The sequence below is a fragment of the Staurois parvus genome, unplaced genomic scaffold, assembly GCF_062004578.1.
Source record: "Staurois parvus isolate SC_StPar_1 unplaced genomic scaffold, SC_StPar_1.0 ptg000505l, whole genome shotgun sequence".
Taxonomy (NCBI): Eukaryota; Metazoa; Chordata; class Amphibia; order Anura; family Ranidae; genus Staurois; species Staurois parvus.
Genome location: NW_028318301.1, coordinates 2,226,227 through 2,245,112, shown reverse-complemented (window position 1 = coordinate 2,245,112; position 18,886 = coordinate 2,226,227). Strand labels below are relative to the sequence as shown.

At 41.3% G+C, this 18,886-nt stretch overlaps 1 protein-coding gene across 2 annotated transcripts in view; it reads left to right on the top strand.

Annotated features, from left to right (window-relative positions):
• Positions 1–18,886, top strand: part of CTCF (CCCTC-binding factor) — a 166,672-nt gene that overhangs the window by 19,678 nt on the left and 128,108 nt on the right. The gene's annotated exons all lie outside the window — the stretch shown is intronic.

Genomic DNA, 18,886 nt, shown 5'->3' with positions numbered 1-18,886 from the left:
GGCAGCTGGCAGGAGATCTCTCCCCTGGGCTGGGGTCTCTGGCAGCTAGCGGGTAATCTCTCCACTGGGCTGGGGTCTCGGGCAGCTGGCAGGCAATCTCGCAATCTCTCCCCTAGGCTGGGGTCTCTGGGTCCCTGGCAGCTAGCAGGCAATCTCCCCTCTAATTTGTCAGGTATGTAAACCTGACAAATCAAAAATAAACTAAGCAGTTTACCTGGTACAGTTAAGCATTAGAAGTCCTCTTTCCCCAGTCTTGCAAAGAAAAGTGAATCCATACATGTTAAATCCTCTCTGCTTTCTTGCAGGTTTTAACCACTTGCCTTCCAGAGGATTTACCCCCCTTAATGACCAGGCCTCTTTGCTATTCGGTGCTGCACGATTTCACCTGATAATTGCGTGGTCATGCGATGCTGTACCTAAACGAAATTTACTTCCTTTTTTTCACACAAATAGAGCTTTCTTTCGGTGGTATTTGATAATCTGTGCGCATTTTATTTTTCGCACCATAAACAAAAAAAAACGGAAAACTTTGAAGAAAAACTATATTTTTTGTTTTCGGCTATAAAAAAATATATACTAAACTCAAAGTTAGTGATACATTTAGACCAAAATGTATTCTGCTACATGTTTTTGGTAAAAAAAATCCCATTAAGTGTATATTGAGTGCTTTGTATGAAAGTTATAGCGTCTACAAACTATGGTATAGATACTGCCATTTACGCCATTTTTTTTTGTTTTATACAGCACTGCACTAGTTTGACAATTGCGCAGTCATGCAATATGCATGCATAAATTAAATTTACTAACTTTTTTTTTACACAAATTGAGCTTTCTTTCTTTGCTATTTGATCACCTGTGTGCTTTTGTATTTTTGGTGCTATGAACAAAGTTTTTTGAAAGAGAAAAACATTTTTTAAAAATTTTCTCATTTTTGTCATAAAAAATATCCTAAAAACTAAAATTTTGTCATGAATTTAGGCCAATATGTATTCTGCTACATATTTTTGGTTTAAACAATCACAATAAGTGTATATTGATTGCTTTGTGTGAAAGTTATAGCATCTACAAACTATGGTATAGATAATGGAATTTACACAGCTTTTACTTTCTGACTGCCCATCACATTTATTGAGGTGCTAAAATACCATGACAGTAAAAACACCCCAAAATGACCCCTTTTTGGAAAGTAGACAACCTAAACTATCTGCTGAGAGGCATATTGAGTCCATGAAAGATTTATTTTCTTTTCCCACAAGTTTTTGGAAAATGACAAAAAAATGTTTTTTTTCCTTTTTTTTCTTTTACACAAAGTTGTCATTTAAATTTATATATTTCTCACACAAGCCATGGGTATATATGGAACTACTCCCCAAAATACATTCTGCTACTTCTATCGTGTATGGGGTTACCACATGTGTAAGACTTTTTGGGAGCCTAGCCACATACAGGAGCCTGAAATCCAATGACCACTTTGAAAGCCTGAAGGTGCGTAACTTCCTCATTTCACGTCCTCACTATCTATCACAGTTTCGGAGGCCCTGAAATGCCAGGATAGCACCAACTTCCCAAATTACCCTTTTTTTGGCAAGACACCCCAAGGAATTATAATTTTGCAGATCTCATTTTTTTTCTCAGGTTTTGAATTCTAAAAGAAAACAAAATGGTTTTGTTTGTTTGTTTTTTCTTTTTCCAAAAACTTGTGGCAACAAACGAGATCTGCAAATTACTCACCATGCTTCTTATCAAATTCCTTGGGGTGTCTTTTTTCCAATAAGGGGTCATTTGGGGGGGGTTTGGTGCTATCCTGGCATTTCGGGGCCTTCTAAACTGTGATAGGTAGTCAGGAAGTGTAATGAGGAAATCAAGCGCTTTAAAAGCCTCAAGGTGCTTATTGGATTTTGGGGTCCTGTACTTGGCTAGACAGCCAAGTACATGTGGTACCTCCATACTCGGGAGAAGTAGCAGAATGTATTTTGGGGAGTAATTCCACGTTTACCCATGGAATGTGTGAGCAATACATCATTTAAGTGACAATTTTGTATAGGGAAAAAAAAGGGGGTAGTTTGGGGGGTGGGGGCCCAGCAATTAGATTATGCCACACATCATTCACTCTTCTATCCACCTGAAGATCAAGCCTTTTCTGACACTTTTTGTTAACATGAAGAAAATAAGTATTTTCTGCTAGTAAATTACTTTGAACCCCCAAACAGTCTATATATATATTTTTTTTAAAGCAGACACCCTAGTGAATAAAATGGTGGGTGCTGCAATTGTTCATGTCACATAGTACTCGCGCAGCAATTTTTTTCTTTTTTTTAACATTAACAATTTTTAATAATTTTCAAAAGAAGCATCATGTACAACCTACAGCAAAATTTCAAGGGTTCATGGCCGCACGAGGGCGGACAAAAATTATAACCGTGTCTGGTGGACAATAGTCATATCAATAGCATATATTGAGAGCATGTACTATTCAATGTCCGTGCACACTGCTAAGCCATGCTACAGTGCTTGCTGTGGTGGGGTGTACAGATGGAAGGAGAGTCCAGTGAGGTCACTACTCCACATCCCGTCCTCTGGCATGCAGACACACCCACTAATCAGCCAGTGTCTGACAGCCGAGACTGGCTGGGGAAAAGAATTTTGAAGGTAAAAGGACAGTGATTTTATTTTAACACGTGGACACGTTACTATTGTACGTGGCTTTTATGTTGCATTCATTGCAGGTTTACACCCACTTTAAAGTGTTACTAAACCCAGGACCCTGCATCCCCTATACTTGGTCTCCCACAGTACACACAACATGGAAATGCAATTATTTTAGTAAAAATCAACTACTGAATTCCTTTTCTTATCAGATGTTTGACAATCGTGGCGTCAACCCCTGCCCTTCTCACTAAACTCGTGACCGAAGGACTAGCCAATTTAAAACCGCGATGTCACGTGTGTAACAATGCCACGCCCAGCTGCACCCTGCACACCGATTTTCCAGCTAATCGACCACAACCTGTTTGCAGCCTGAGCGATTGTTACTGGGTCAGGTTAATTACGCAATTAACCCTTCACACTGCCACCACCTCCTTTTTTACAGAAAAAGAGGAAACTCGGCATTATTAGCAATAACACTATGATGGTTGAAATAATCGTCTGTATACCACTGTCACCACAGACAGGTTATACAGAGGGTTAAACACACACAGTAGCGTTCTTCAGCGGCATGCATTCGTGTTTGCATTAAAGAGCTTTAGAAACAGTTCAACACTTTCAGAAAGTAAGATTTACTACTAAAAGGTCAAAAGGGTGCGATTAAAAATATTTCCAGAAAAAAGATGTAACATAGAGAGAGAGAGAGAGAGAGAGAGAGAGAGGGGTAGCACAGCAAAGATAATACCGAAAAGGATTTTACAGGGTTAAAGTACTTGCCAATCAGCCTTGGTTTAAGCAGCTTCAAGTGTCATAAGTCAAAAGGATTTCTTGTTAGTTTCGATGTTAAAAGCAGGAGACTCTAATCTTCTCTCATACACCCACTCCAAGCATAACAGCCCTTTTTCTAGCAAATCCCAGGGTGTCTCCCTGGAGCAGTAACCAATCGTCTCCTTTTGGGGAGGGAGGTGTAGGTGGAGACCTAAGTTACAACCAGAATCTCTCGTAGCTTATATATTGACCCTTAACTTTTCCTAGGTACATTTTCCGGCCTGTGCACTGGTATATTAATACTCAGCCACATCTGCGGAATGGTTAGATATGAAACATGTCACATGCACTTGAATGGTTCAGGAGATATAATTTTCTGCTTTTCTATATATGCCAGCTAAGTGGTGTAACCTATCAGGAGAATGGTCTCAAATTGAGCCTTCTGAATATAGGCTCCATGTTTAGGTAATTATGTCCTACGTGAAGATATCAACTTATATGAAAAGTGAGTTTTTAAAAGTACGTCTGTCTTTACAACCCCTTTGGAAGGTCTTTTGAAGCTCAGTGAGGGATTTGGTTTATACTTTTGCGGTATGCCAGATTGCACAGTTTCTTAGACAGCTAGGCCCCAGCACCCTTGGGGATGTTATAGCTCAAAGCTCTCGGCTTTGCTTTGGCTGCCTGTGACCTCTGTCATCACTCAGGACACATGTCACTCAACAGAGAGGGAAGGGGTGGATGATTGGAGGAGGCAGCCTGCCTGGTAGTGAGAAATGGTACAGCATGGAAAATTCTTAACAAAATGGAGGACTGCGTCCTTCTTTGTGGGCACGATTGCTACAATGTTAGAGCAGTCTTGTGACGCACGCACGCACTAAACTGCAGCAATTTTGGTGTGCTGGCAGCTGTCTGTTTCAGCTGCATTGAGCCTGCAATCTGGGGCAGTGTGATGCACCTTTTATGCATTTCAAGCAGGTCCCTTGTTTGTGTCACTGCATTGCCTTAGCTGTATGTTGACATGCAGCGATATTTGGTGAGGTGCGATATTTTGCAAACATGTTGCTTGATATTTCACATCTCTGACACATAGAAACACTGCACTTATGGTGTGAACATAACACAAAGAAAACTATTGTCTTCTGTGTGCCATTGTAGTTACCTGCATTTATCCATGAGGAAAATCGCACGTAACTGCACATGGTATTAAAAAAAAAAGAAAACAAAAAACGCGAAGCCCGGTGATCTCTTCCATATTGTTCAAAGGTATATCTCCACCTATCCATCGAGTCTGCCTTTTTTTTTTTTGCCTGATTATAGGTCTATGCTTGTCTCAAGCATGTTTGAAACTTTTTACTGTTTACTGACTCACTACCTCTGCTGGAAGTTTATTCTAAGCATCAACTACTCTTTCAGTAAAGTAGTACTTTCTGAGATTAATTTTGAACTTTCCTCTAGTTAATGTACGATTATGTTCCTGTGTTCTTGATTTTAGTTTCATGTTGAAAATACTGCCTTCCTGAACCTTATTCACCCTCTTGATGTATTTAAAGGTTTCACTCATGTCTCCCCTTTCCCTTCTATCTTCCAGACCAGATATTAAGCTTTTGAAGTCGCTCTTCTTATGCTTTGTCCCCCAGACCTTTCTCCATTTTTGTTACATATCTCTGAACTTGTTCTATCTCATCAATCTCTTTTTATAAGTGAGGTCTCCAGAACTGGACACAGCATTCTAAATGAGGTCTAACTAAAGATCTACAGGTGAAACTCGAAAAGTTAGAATATCGTGCAAAAGTTCATTTATTTCAGTAATGCAACTTAAAAGGTGAAACTAATATATGAGATACTCATTACATGGAAAGCGGATAGTTCAAGCCGTGATTTGTCATAATTGTGATGATTATGGCTTACAGCTCATGAAAACCCCAAATCCACAATCTCAGAAAATTAGAATATTGTGAAAAGGTGCAATATTCTAGGTTCAAAGTGTCCCACTGTAATCAGCTAATTAAGCCTGCAAAGGGTTCCTCAGCCCTTAAATGGTCTCTCAGTCTGGTTCAGTAGGAATCACAATCATGGGAAAGACTGCTGACCTGACAGTTGTGCAGAAAACCATCATTGACACCCTCCATAAGGAGGGAAAACCTCAAAAGGTAATTGCAAAAGAAGTTGGATGTTCCCAGAGTGCTGTATCAAAGCACATTAATAGAAAGTTATGTGGAAGGGAAAAGTGTGGAAGAAAAAGGTGCACAAGCAGAAGGGATGACCGCAGCCTGGAGAGGATTGTCAGGAAAAGGCCATTCAAAAGTGTTGGGGACTTTCACAAGGAGTGGACTGAGGCTGGAGTCAGTGCATCAAGAGCCACCACACACAGACAGATCCAAATGTCTTATTCCTCTTGTCAAGCCGCTCCTGAACAACAAACAACGTCAGAAGCGTCTTACCTGGGCTAAAGAAAAAAAGACCTGGTGTGTTGCTCAGTGGTCCAAAGTCCTCTTTTCTGATGAGAGCAACTTCTGTATCTTATTTGGAAACCAAGGACCCAGAATATGGAGGAAGAATGGAGAGGCACACACTGCAAGATGCTTGAAGTCCAGTGTGACGTTGCCACAGTCTGTGTTGATTTGGGGAGCCATGTCATCTGCTGGTGTTGGTCCACTGTGCTTCAATAAGTCCAGGGTCAACGCAGCCATCTACCAGGAGATTTTGGAGCACTTCATGCTTCCTTCCACAGACGAGCTTTATGGGGATGCTGACTTGATTTTCTAGCAGGACTTGGCACCTGCCCACACCGCCAAAAGCACCAAAACCTGGTTCAATGACCGTGGGATTACTCTGCTTGATTGGCCAGCAAACTCGCCTTACCTGAACCCCATAGAGAATCTAAGGGGCATTGCGAGAGAAAGATGAGACATGAGACCAAACAATGCAGAAGAGCTGAAGGCCGCTGTTGAAGCATCCTGGTCTTCCATAACACCTCAGCAGTGCCACAGGCTGACAGCTTCCATGCCACGCCGCATTGAGGAAGTAATTGCTTTTTTTATTGATTGCATGTAATATTCAAATTTTCTGAGATTGTGGATTTGGGGTTTTCATGAGCTGTAAGCCATAATCATCACAATTATGACAAATCACGGCTTGAACTATATTGCTTTGCATGTAATGAGTCTATCTCATATATTAGTTTCACCTTTTAAGTTGCATTATTGAAATAAATGAACTATTGCACGAAATTCAAATTTTTTGGGTTTCACCTGCATATAGTTAGCCTGGCTGAAAAAAGACAAAAGTCCATCCAGTTCAACCATAAAGGAAAAAAAAAAAAAGTTATAATCCTATACCCACAGTTGATCCAACATGTATTTGAGGGAATCAGGACCTCCTTCCTCTTGCTGGTGACCCCTGTAGTGATGCATCCTAGATTTCTATTTGTTTTCCCCCACTGCCTGGCCGCACTGTTTGCTCACTTTGCAATCATCTGAAATAAGTTCCCCCAAGTCCTTTTCCTCTTGACGTGCTGGCCAACAATGTACCCCCAATGTTGTACTCTCTCAAGGGATTATTTTTCCCTCAGTGCATTATTTTACATTTAGAAACATTGACTGCAATTTCCACTTTTTTTTTTTTTACCAATCTTCCAGCAATGCCTAATCATGTTCCATACACCTACAGTGATATCAACCCTATAGCATATCTTTGTGTCATCAGCAAAAAGACATACCTTACCCATGTAACCTTTAGTTGTTTCACTTACACATAGATTAAATAGAAAACGACCTAGTACAGAGCCTTGTGGTACACCACTAGTAACTAGTCTTTTTTTTTTCCTAGTGAACTCCATTTACAGTGCCTTGAAAAAGTATTCATACCCCCTGAAATTTTCCACATTTTGTCATGTTACAACCAAAAAGGTAAATGTATTTTATTGGAATTTTATGTGATAGACCAACACAAAGTGGCACATAATTGTGAAGTGGAAGGAAAATTATAAATGGTTTTCAAAATTTGTTTTACCAATAAGTATCTGAAAAGTGTGGTGTGCATTTGTGTTCAACCCCCTTTACTCTGATACCACTAACTAAATTATAGTGGAAACATGTCAGGGATAAAGTTATGGAGAAGTTTAAAGCAGAGTTAGGTTATAAAAAAAAAAAATATCCCAAGCTTTGAACATCTCAGAGCACTGTTCAATCCATCTTCCAAAAATGGGAAGAGTATGGCACAACTGCAAACATAAGACATGGCCGTCCACCTAAGCTGACAGGCTGGGAAAGGAGAGCATTAATCTGAGAGGCAGCCAAGAAGCCCATGGTAACTCTGGAGATCCATGATCCACAACTCAGGTGGCAGAATCTGTCCACAAGACAACTACTAGTCGTGCACTCCACAAATCTGGCCTTTATGGAAGAGTGGCAAGAAGAAAGCCATTGTTGAAAGAAAGCCATAAGAACTCCCATTTGCAGTTTGCGAGAAGCCATATGGGGCGGGGGGGGGGGGGGGGGGCAGCGAACGTGTAAGAAGGTGCTCTGTGCAGATGAGACCAAAATTGAACATTCTGGCCTAAAAGCAAAAGGCTTTGTGTGGCAGAAAATTAACACTGCACATCACCCTGAAGACACCATCCCCACCATGAAACGTGGTGGCAGCATCATGTTGTGGGTATGCTTTTTTCATCAGGGACAGGGAAGTTGGTCAGAGTTGATGGTAAGATGGATGGAGCCAAATACAAGGCAATCTTAGAAGAAAACCTGTTAGAGTCTGCAAAAGTCTTGACTGGGGAAGAGGTTCACTTTCCAGCAGGACAAAGACCCTAAACATACAGCCAGAGCTACAATGGAATGGTTTAGATCAAAGCATATTCATGTTTTAGAATGGCCCAGTCAAAGTCCAGACCTAAATTCAATTGAGAATCTGTGGCAAGACTTAATGTATTTTTTGCTCCATAAAACGCACCTGACCATAAGACGCACCTAGGTTTTACAGGAGGAAAACAAGAAATAAAATATTCTGAACCAATGGACTGCAGACATAGTACAGGAGATGACCAGAGATTGCAGACATAGTACAGGAGATGACCATAGACTGCGGACCTTTGGGGAGCGGCTGGTTACCTGAATTTGACAGGTACCCGCTCCCACTTCCGCTGCGATTGCCTCTCTCCCTGTAGTCTTCTGGGACACATGACAGGTCCCAGAAGACTACGGGGCCATTCACAAAGCGTAGCAGGCACCTGGCTGTGAAACCGCAAGCTGTCACAGCAGGGTTCTGAGGAAGAGGCAAGTCCTCGAAACGCGTCAGATTATTGGATGTCTACACTCTCTACTGCGGACTGTTACTCAGCGTGGTGTTGACCCAGCTGTTCTTTTAGGATGTGCCTTGACTTTGTCGTTTGTACAACACCTACTTTACTTCTTATTAAACATTTTTTTATGGTAATGCACATATTCACTCCATACGAGCTCGAGCTATTTTGCAAAGAAGAATGGGCAAAAGTTTCACTCTCCAAGATGTGCAAAGCTGGTAGAGACCCCCCAAAACTTGCAGCTGTAACTGTAGCAAAAGGTGGTTCTACAAATTATTGACTCTGGGGGCTGAATACAAATGCACACCACACTTTTCAGATATTTATGTGTAAAAAAAAAAAAAGTTTGAAAACCCATTTATCATTTTCCTTCCCCTTAATAATTATGTGCCACTTTGTGTTGGTCTATCACATAAAGTCCCAATATAATACCTTTTATGTTTTTTGGTGGTAAACTTCAAGGTGTACAAATACTTTTTCAGAGCACTGTACAACCACACTCGCTATCCTTTAGCTAGCTGCATATCCACTAAACCATCCAAGGGCTAAGTCCTAGATTGTATAACTTTTGTATTAGATCATTATGTGAAACTCAAATGCCTTGCTGAAATCAAGATATGCTCTGTCCACAGCGCCACCCTGGTCCTAAACATTGGTAATATAGTAAAAAAAATTCAGTCAGATTAGCCTAACATGATCTGCCCTCGGTAAAGCCATGCTGCTTTGATTCCAGCAAGTTGTGTGTAGTCACGTCAATGGAATCGCTTCTGAAAAGAAGGATCATTGATCATTTAATAACATTGTTAAGCTCACTGGCCTGTAATTGCCAGCTTCTACCTTGCTGCCATTCTTATGGAAAGGTACAATATTGGCTATCTGCCAGTCATGAGAACTTCTGTTAGAAGAGAGTGGCTAAAAAGTTCTCTTGCTGGTCCAACAACAATACCTCAAAGTTCTCTTAGAACACTGGGATGAATACCACTAGGGCCCATTGCTTTATTAATCTTTAACCAAGCCAGTTCCTCTGCTAGTTCTGTTTCCCGAAATCCTAAAAATGAACAAATCATTACTAGAACCAGTATGATTTCCCAACCTATTAGTATAATTTATTTCTGAGAAGACTAAACTAAAGTAATAGTTTAAGTGGTTTTCTACAGCCAGGTCTCCTTCAACATGAGCGTTGTGCCCAGTTAACTTTTTAGTGATCCCATCGTATTGTTTCTTTCTATTGCTAATGTATCTTTAAAAAAAGGTTTTATCTCCTTTTTTAATAGATTTAGCTGTTTGCTCCTCCTTTCTGTTCCTTGGCAGCACTGATGTGTTTGGCCTCCTTTTTGTCTTTTCTTCTACTCTTCTCTGTTAGCTATACCTCCTTGAATCTCCTATATGCTGATTTTTTTTTTTTTCCCTTTACTAATCTCTTTAGTGAACCATATCATTTTTTTTTTCCGTTTTAGTCTTACTAAATTGCCTGACATATAATCTAGTTGCATCCAGGATAGTAGGCTTTAACGGTGCCTACTGGTTACTGTTTTACTCCAACTTCCCATTCATTTTGTAGAAATTCACCCATTTCAACAAAGTTTAGTCTTTTTGAAATCTAAAACTTTGTTTTAGTGAAGGTGGTATGAATTTTCAGTTCTTATTTTAATATCAAACCAAAGACATTGGTGGGGGAGGAGCCTAGTCATGGCGGCGTAGGAGTGCACACTTTTGGTGCTCTCCGCCGCTTTCCCATCACCCTGGAGGCCGGTAAAGCCTGAGGGAAGAGTGCCAGGGACATACCTTGGGGCGGCGGGTCTTGGTGAGGAGACGGCGGCCCAAGGAGCTGAGAGGAGGCGGTCCCCGGATCGTGGACGCGGTGTCTCCGGGAGCCAGAGGGTGGAGAGCCGGTCCAACGCGAGATGTGCCGAGGCTGGGATTGGTCCCCGGAGGTCGGCAGGGGGCTGAGCGGTGAGCTGAAGGAGGAAGCAGGGAGGCACGCGGATGTGGCGTGACCAAGAGATTGGCCGCAAGGGATTACTGGGTAGGAGAGAAGCTGGCCGGCGTTTAGCTGCTGGAGGAAAACGCCAGCTTCTCTCTCTCTCCCCCTCCCCCCTCTCTCTCCTCCTCCTCCTCCTCCTCTGCTAGGAGAGATTCTGAGAGACACTGAGTCCCTGAGCTGACAGCTTGGTCCCTAAGGATGGAGGGGACCCAGAAAGCGGATGCGAGGAAGAAAACTGGCGGAATCCCCCAGAAGATTGTGGGTCAATGGAGGTGAGAGCTGATAAATATAACTGACTGCCTGTGATTTGAAAGAATCTGTTAGAGTATATTGGAACAATGGCTTGCAGCAGTGACTTTATTGAACCCATGATATAATAAGAAGGAAAAAAGGTTTTTATGTGAAGGGGGGATTCCCTGGGAAAGGCTAAAAAGAGGAAGAATTTTTGTAAAGTATAAAGCAAAAAAGGCGGATGGAAGATTAATTCTGGGTTCCTGGCGCAAGTTTTTTGTTTTCCTTTTGGATTTAGTGTGGTTCCTATATTAGAAAAAAGAATGAGCACAGAAGAGATGAAGAATAAAAATGTTAAAAGTAATGGGCCAAAGGGGTCTCAATCTGGTTCGATAAAAAAAATATACATCACAAGGCAACGTGACTCCAGAAAGATCCCAGGGGGCTAGTGAAAAAAGTAAATTGGAAGTGTGGATGGTAGCCCCAGACTGTCTCTATGAGGAGTGAAATGTAGCAATCAACAAATAATAAGCAATATGGAGATAAGAGAACAACAAAATGAATTGCAAGGACCAAATAAAAAAGAAGTGGTGGACCTGTTTAAAGGTTTGGAGAAAACAAGAAATGGCAATTTTGCGAAGTGATATGAGGCACATGTTATGTAGAGTGGAGGAAATGGAGGGGAAAATTAAAAACCAGGCCCAGAATATTGCCCATCTAGATAAAAGGATACTCTCCATAAAGAGGGATCAAAGAGAATTGCTATATAGGCTAGATATACAAGAAAATAGAGAGAGAAGGTGTAACATAAGGGAAAAGGTATTCGGTAACTTTCAAGAGGAGATGAATTACGAGATCTAATCTGCAAAATTGTAAACTCCATAATGGGTAAAAATGAAACTGTATTAGTCAACATAGGAGAAATATTTAGAATTGGAAGGCCCCAGCAAGAAAGTGGAAAAGAGAAACCAAGGGATGTAATTGTTCAATTTCAGAAGTATGGAGATAAGGAAGTAATATGGAGAAAGATCAAGGGAAGATCAAGTATTAAATACGGAGAAATATACAGATTTTTGTGGATATCTCAACAGAGACCCTAAGGAGACTTTTAAAACCCCTGTTAGAGCAGATGAAAAAACCGAATGTGCACTATAGATGGGGTACTCCGGCGTGCTTAATCGGATGGAAGAATGGAGTTACAGTTTACTTGAGATTTCCTGAGGACTTAAAAGACTTCTGTGATAGACTCGAATTACAATTTACAGAGACTCTTGGATGGGATGGGGAGGAGGGAGATTTGGGAGTTGGGGGAGGGAGAGAGTGGCAGCTGGTTAGAAGGGGGAGATAGGGGAGAGGGAGTGGGGGAGGAGATGGGGAAGAGGAAAACCATTTTTTTTTCCTCTTTCTCTCTCCTTCCCTTTCTGTCTCTTACTCTTTTTTACTCCTGTGTTCCCTTTTTTCCTCCGCATCCTTTCTGGAGATAAATGTATATAAGAAGGAGTGGTGTTTAAGTTAAGAGGGAACCATACAGAGTCTAGGAGATAGTTGGGAGAAACCTGGGGTGGTGGGAAAGGGGAGGAGCCATGCAGGGTTAGAGCTCAACCCCGAGCTTTAAATCTAAGGTGGGTTAGAACCCTCAAATGATTAGAAGGCAGTCGATAGGCCAAAATCGGGATGGGAGGGGAGGGAGAGGGTTTTAAGGTTGATATCCTACGTGAAGAGAAGAATGATAAAGTAAGGGGGAAAAATGAGAGAGAAATGAAGATAAAAAAATAAAAGAAGAATAGAGGAGTTACAGTTTATAACATACAATGTAAATGGGTTGAATTGTCCGGGGAAAAGGTTTAGATTATTTAGGGAACTTCAACAGAGCAATATCAGTAGTATTTTTATAGGAAACACATCTTCAGTTAAAATAAAATGTTAAGTTGAACTCTAGACATTATCCAACATGGTATTATGCAGATTCCCCTATTAAGAGGGCAAAGGGTGTTGCTATAGGATTTGCAAAGAATATAAGATTTGAACTGGAGGACAGGAAAACTGATCCTGAGGGGAGGTTCTTGTTTTGAAAGGTAAGCTGCAGGATATGGAGTATACAATAGCTAATATTTATTGTCCAAATAAGAAGCCAGAGATATTTTTGAAAGGAATTTTAAAAAGCTTGTTGGATTTTAAGAAAGGATTTTTGATAGTGGCTGGGGATTTTAACCTATGTTTGGACCCACAGATGGAGATGACTTCTCATGTTCAGAGAGAGGGTAGTAGGCCTTTGAGATTAGTGAAAAAAGAGATGAAAGAATGTCAATTGGTGGATAGTTGGAGAATTATGCATACGAGGGATAGAGACTATACTTTTTTTGTCAATTGTCCATGAGGTGTATTCCAGATTAGATTATATTTTGATCGATCAATTTATTGAAACGTTAGCTAAAGTAGCAATAGAAGCAATGTCTCTTTTGGACCATGCCCCTGTCATAATGAAATTGGGATGGAGGAGGAGATTGGTAAGAGGTACGTCATGGAGGCTAAATGAGTCATTACTTATGGATCAAGACACTGATGGGAAGACTGGAGAAGAAATTAGGAGATTTTTTGAGGAAAATGAGACTGGGGATGTTTCGGTGGCTACAGTGTGGGAGGCCCATAAGGCATATATAAGAGGAATCCTTATCGCAATCGGGGCAAAAAAGAAAGGAGAGAAAAAATGAGTAGGCTCTTGGAGGAATTAGCTGAATTAGAACAACTGCATAAAAATAATATAACTAAAGAGATTAAACAGAAAGTTATAAAAAAGAAGGAAGAATTGGAGAATATGATGGAGGAAGAAAAGAGGAGAGTTTTTAATAAGGTGATAGAGGAGAGATATAGATGGGGAGATAGACCAGGAAAGGTTTTGATGAGAGCCGTGAGGAAAAAGAATAGAAATTATATAGACAAAATAAAAAACCCCAAGGGAGAATTGGTGTATTCAACTAAAGAAATTGCGAAGGTATTTAAGGATTATTATAGTAAATTATGTAACATCGCTTCACATGGCTCTATAAGTAAGGATGATAATGTAAATAATGAAAAAAGAAGGGAATATTTAAAAAATGCAGACCTACTGAATTTAAATGAAGAATTTTTTAACTCTCTGGACCCTGAAGTTTTAAGACGGGAAAGAGTCCTGGGCCGGATGGATATACAGTGAGGTATTCTAGAAAATATATTGAACTACTAATGCCTAAATTGAAGAGTTATATGAATGCACTGGGGGGAGAGATGGAAATGAGGAGGGAATCCTTGCAGGCTCAGGTGGTCCTTCTTCATAAGGAAGGAAAGGACGTTTCCAACTGTCAGCTTTAATTTGAGGGTATTTACATCCAAATCGGGTGAACTGTGTAGGAATTACAACAGTTTGCATATGTGCCTCCCACTTATTAAGGGACCAAAAGTAATGGGAAAGAATAATCGTAAATCAAATTTTCACTTTTTAATACTTGGTTGCAAATCCTTTGCAGTCAATTACAGCCTGAAGTCTGGAACGCATAGACATCACCAGATGCTGGGTTTCATCCCTGGGGATGCTCTGCCAAGCCTCTACTGCAACTGTCTTCAGTTCCTGCTTGTTCTTGGGGATGAACTTTTGATATTGACAAAATACTTATTTTCCACCATAATTTGCAAATAAATTCTTTCCAAATCAGCCAATGTGATTGTCTGGATTTTTTTTCTCATTTTGTCTCTCATAGTTGAGGTCTACCTATGATGCCAATTACAGGCCTCTCTCATCTTTTTAAGTGGGAGAACTTGCACAATTGGTGGCTGACTAAATACTTTTTTGCCCCACTGTAAGTATAGGAAGTATTGAACATAAGGTAGCTGCTTTTGCGGATGATCTATTGTTTTATGTTGGAAACCCTAGAATAACACTCCCTAATTTAATGAGAGCGTTGAAGGAATATGGGGAGGTGTCTAACTTAAAAATCAACCCTAATAAAACGGAGATATTGAATATAAACCTCCCAAATAGTGAGAAAAGATACAAAGGGAATTTCCCTTTGTGTGGAAAGAGAAGGAATTAAAATATTTGGGGGTGAAACTTGCTTCTACATTTAAATACTTGTATCGATCAAACTATATTCCCCTGTTAAATGAAATTAAGGAAGAAATAAAGAAATTAAGAGGAGGGAGTATGTCTTGGATGGGAAGAATAAACCTGGTAAAAATAATTGTTCCTAAAATTCTATATAAATTCCAAATGGTCCCTATTAAGCTTCCAGAGATATATTTTAAAGTAATGAAAAGATTGATAACAAGATACATATGGAGAAATAAAAAGCCTAGAGTAGCATATGAAGTGTTAAGTAGAAATAAAGAGGGGGTTTGGGAGTGCCAGATATTAGGAGATATTATAGAGCTGTAATTTTGGAAAGAATATATATTTGGACGTATAACCCAAATGGGAAAAGTTGGGTTACAATTGAAAATACACTTAGTGGAAATAATTTAAGTAAACGTATATGGGTGCCTTCACAATATAGAAATTTAGAAGAGAGCACGAGTTTGTAAACACTAAATGATTTTAGAGTATGGGATAAAATTCATAAGCAGATGTAATGGGATTTTAACTCACTTTTAATGCCTTTGAGAAATTCAGAGTATTTTCCCCCAGGTAGAGAGGAGTTTACAGGAAGGTGGTTTAAGAAGGAAGAGGCACAACTGACTGATATAATGGAAGGAGTAGAATTGAAACCATATGGTGATTTGGTGAAGGAAGAGGGAGGGATATTTAATAAACTAGATGTGTGGAAATATAACCAATTGAAAAATTTTGTTGGGACCCTTCCAAAACCTTTGAGAGCGAGGGAAAATTGAAATGCGTTCAAAAGGTTGTTGGAATCATGAGGAGATGGGAAGCATGGCACAGCTTAAGTTTATAGAATTCTCACTGAATTAGATATGGATACTAAATTAATGTATATAGCAAAATGGGAAAGAGACTTGGGGGTGGAGATTGGGGAAGATAAAAAAAAAAATATAGAGATTGATTCACGAAAATATAAGTATGTGTGAGGTGGAAATGAATTATAAGTGTTTGATAAAATGGCATATCACACCAAGGGTGGAACACAGGATGAGTGTAGAGAGATCTTCAGGGTGTTGGCGAGTGTGAAGAGATTGGCACGACATGTCACATTTGGTGGGAGTGTCCTAAAATACAGATATTCTGGAAGAAAATAATACATCAAATTAAGCTGATAACGGAAGTAGAGCTGAGATTGGAGCCAGAAATGTCTTTTCCATAGAACAGACTTGTCAGTTAAGAAATATAAAGAAACAGGAATATGGCACTACTTGAATGCTGCAAAGGAACTGATACCCAAAATTTTGGCGTAAGGTTGAAGCGCCGAGGGAGGAGGACTGGATGGATAGAGTAGAACAGATTAGTAGAATAGAAAAATTGTATTACACTCAAGAGGACAGATTAGGAGCATATTATGTGAAATGGAACAAATGGGAGGAATTTAGACTGAAGGTTAAATGTATGAAGTAATAATGATTATTTCTGAGTATTTTCCTTGCTTTAAGAATTGAAGTGCTTATAAGGTGGAAAACGTAGGATAAAAGGGGGGGTGGGGGGGGAGGGGTGAGGAAGGGAGGAGGGAAGGATGGGGATTTTGATAGGAAAGGAGAGGGGATGTTATTAAATGAATCGAAATTGAAGTGGAATGTGTATTTTTGTGAAAAAATAAATATTAAATTAAAAAAAACAAAAAACAAAGACAATATTGATCGCTATAACCCAAATGTTCTCCCACCTTAAAAATTAGACAGTCGATCCCCAATTGTCATTACTAGGTCTAGAATATGATCACAACTCTGCATAGAAAGCAAGCTTCCAGGTTTAACTGTCAAAGCTTAAAGCGGGGCATGACAAATTTGCTTTGAATCTAGGAGCCAGTTAAAGTTAGGAGCCAGTTTTGTTTTTGTTTTTTTTTTTGTTCTTTTTTTACTAACGTCTTTATTTTCTATGACGGAGATGGCAGATCTTGAATTTGCGCATGGAGGGGACTGGGGCCGAAGTTTTTCGGGGCTGAGGCTTTTGATGTGTGGCATGCTCCAGCGCCATGTGTGGGGCCTGCTGGCGAGAAGGAGGGGTAAGCCATGGTATGCACAGATTGGCTGGTGTCAAGAGAGAGAGGAGCGTGCGGAAATTTTCTGCACGGCAATGGTGGGTCTGCTGTGGGAGGGGGTGGAGGGTGCATGGGTGTGCCTGTTGTGGAGAGAAGCTTTTCCTCTGCTGTGGGTAAGCTGTATGTGGCGTCGGGCAATGGGAGTTGCTTGTGCCTGGTGTAGGCGGTAAGTGGGCAGGTGCCTTCTGGTCGTCATGGCGACTTGGGATTTGTCAAGCCCTGCCCCTCACCATATATCCTGGTTCCATACATCCCTCCCCTCCTCCTCTGTATATACAATGGATCTGGTCTCCTCCCCTCCCCTCCTCTGTAAATCAGTTTTCCTGTCCTCCCCCTCTGTATATGCCCTATGTTTAGTCCTCCCTGCCCTGTATGCACCCCAGGTCACACATGGGGGCACATAGACCTCCAGATCCTCACCTCACTCCGCAGCGACTCCTTCACCTCCTGCCTTGTGCGCACCAGGTGAGCTGCGGGGAGGAGGGGTGGGGGGGTTCAAGGCCAGCTTGGCACTGATGTGCCTCGGACATGGCAGGCAGCAGAAGAGCCAACAGAGCTGGCTCACCCTTGGACACTGCTCGGGCATTTGGGGGCGGGGATAGTGGTCGTTTCAGGAGAGAAGACCAGCCACCCCGACTGTTACTCACACTAGGCCTGAAAGCTGGATATTGGACTCCAGCTCAGCCTACTGCCTGTTTCCAGGGAAACTGGAGGTCAGCAAGGGGGGGGGGGAGAGAGGATTGGTTACCCCCACGCCCTGAGCTGCATGTCTGGGCGTAGAGCAGTGGGAGCTGCCGGAGTGAGTGGGCTGACCGGTGCCCAGGCACCAGGTCACAATTTCTGGTCGACCTGGCGCCTGGTATTTGTCGGGCTTAAAGAATGAGCTTTCCTTTGGAACATGTTACCTGTTCCCATAGCCCCAGCAGCGCTTGCTGCTCCGCCTCCCTCTGACAGATAGTACAGGGAAACGTCTCCCTGTACCATCTGTCAGATTTGAAAACTGCACGGCCATATGGGGCTCTACCCACACGGCCACCTCATTCATTCACAGAGTATTTATTTCAGGTACTTATATAGCGCCGTCCATTTTTGCAGCGCTTTTTACATATATATTGTACATTCACATCAGTCCCTAACCCTCAAGGGGTGTACAATCTAAGGTCCTTAACTCACATTCATACATACACATACTAGGGCCAGGGCCATTTAGACAGGAGCCAATTCACCTACCAGCATGTCTTTGGAGTGTGGGAGGAAACTGGAGTACCCGCAGGAAACCCACGCAGGCACAGGGAGAACATGCAAACTCCAGGCAGGTGGTGCCGTGGTTGGGATTCGAACTGGCGACCCTAGTACTGCCAGGCGGAAGTGCTAACCATTTAGCTACTGTGCTGCCCTAGTGCAGAGTAATGGGAAAGAGTCCCTACAAGTCCAGGCAGCCTTGGCACCTGTCGTCTTGTAGTTTTCAATGAACTACCACAGAACTGTGGTAGTTAATTCAAGCTTCCTGTGAGAATATCTGCTTGGCCGTATATCCCGTACGGCTAGTAGATGTTTTGACAGGTCTGCAGAAGACCCTGCATGGCATCAGCGATCTGTTGATCGCTGGTTCAATGCTTTACAATCCCCTTTGCACAAAAATAATGCACTTTTTTTTTTTTTTACCTGCAAAAAAAAATGTGCATTTTGTTATTTTTGTCTAAAAGGTTACCGTATTTTTCGCTCCATAAGACGCACCTGACCATAAGACGCACCTAGGTTTTAGAGGCAGAAAACAGG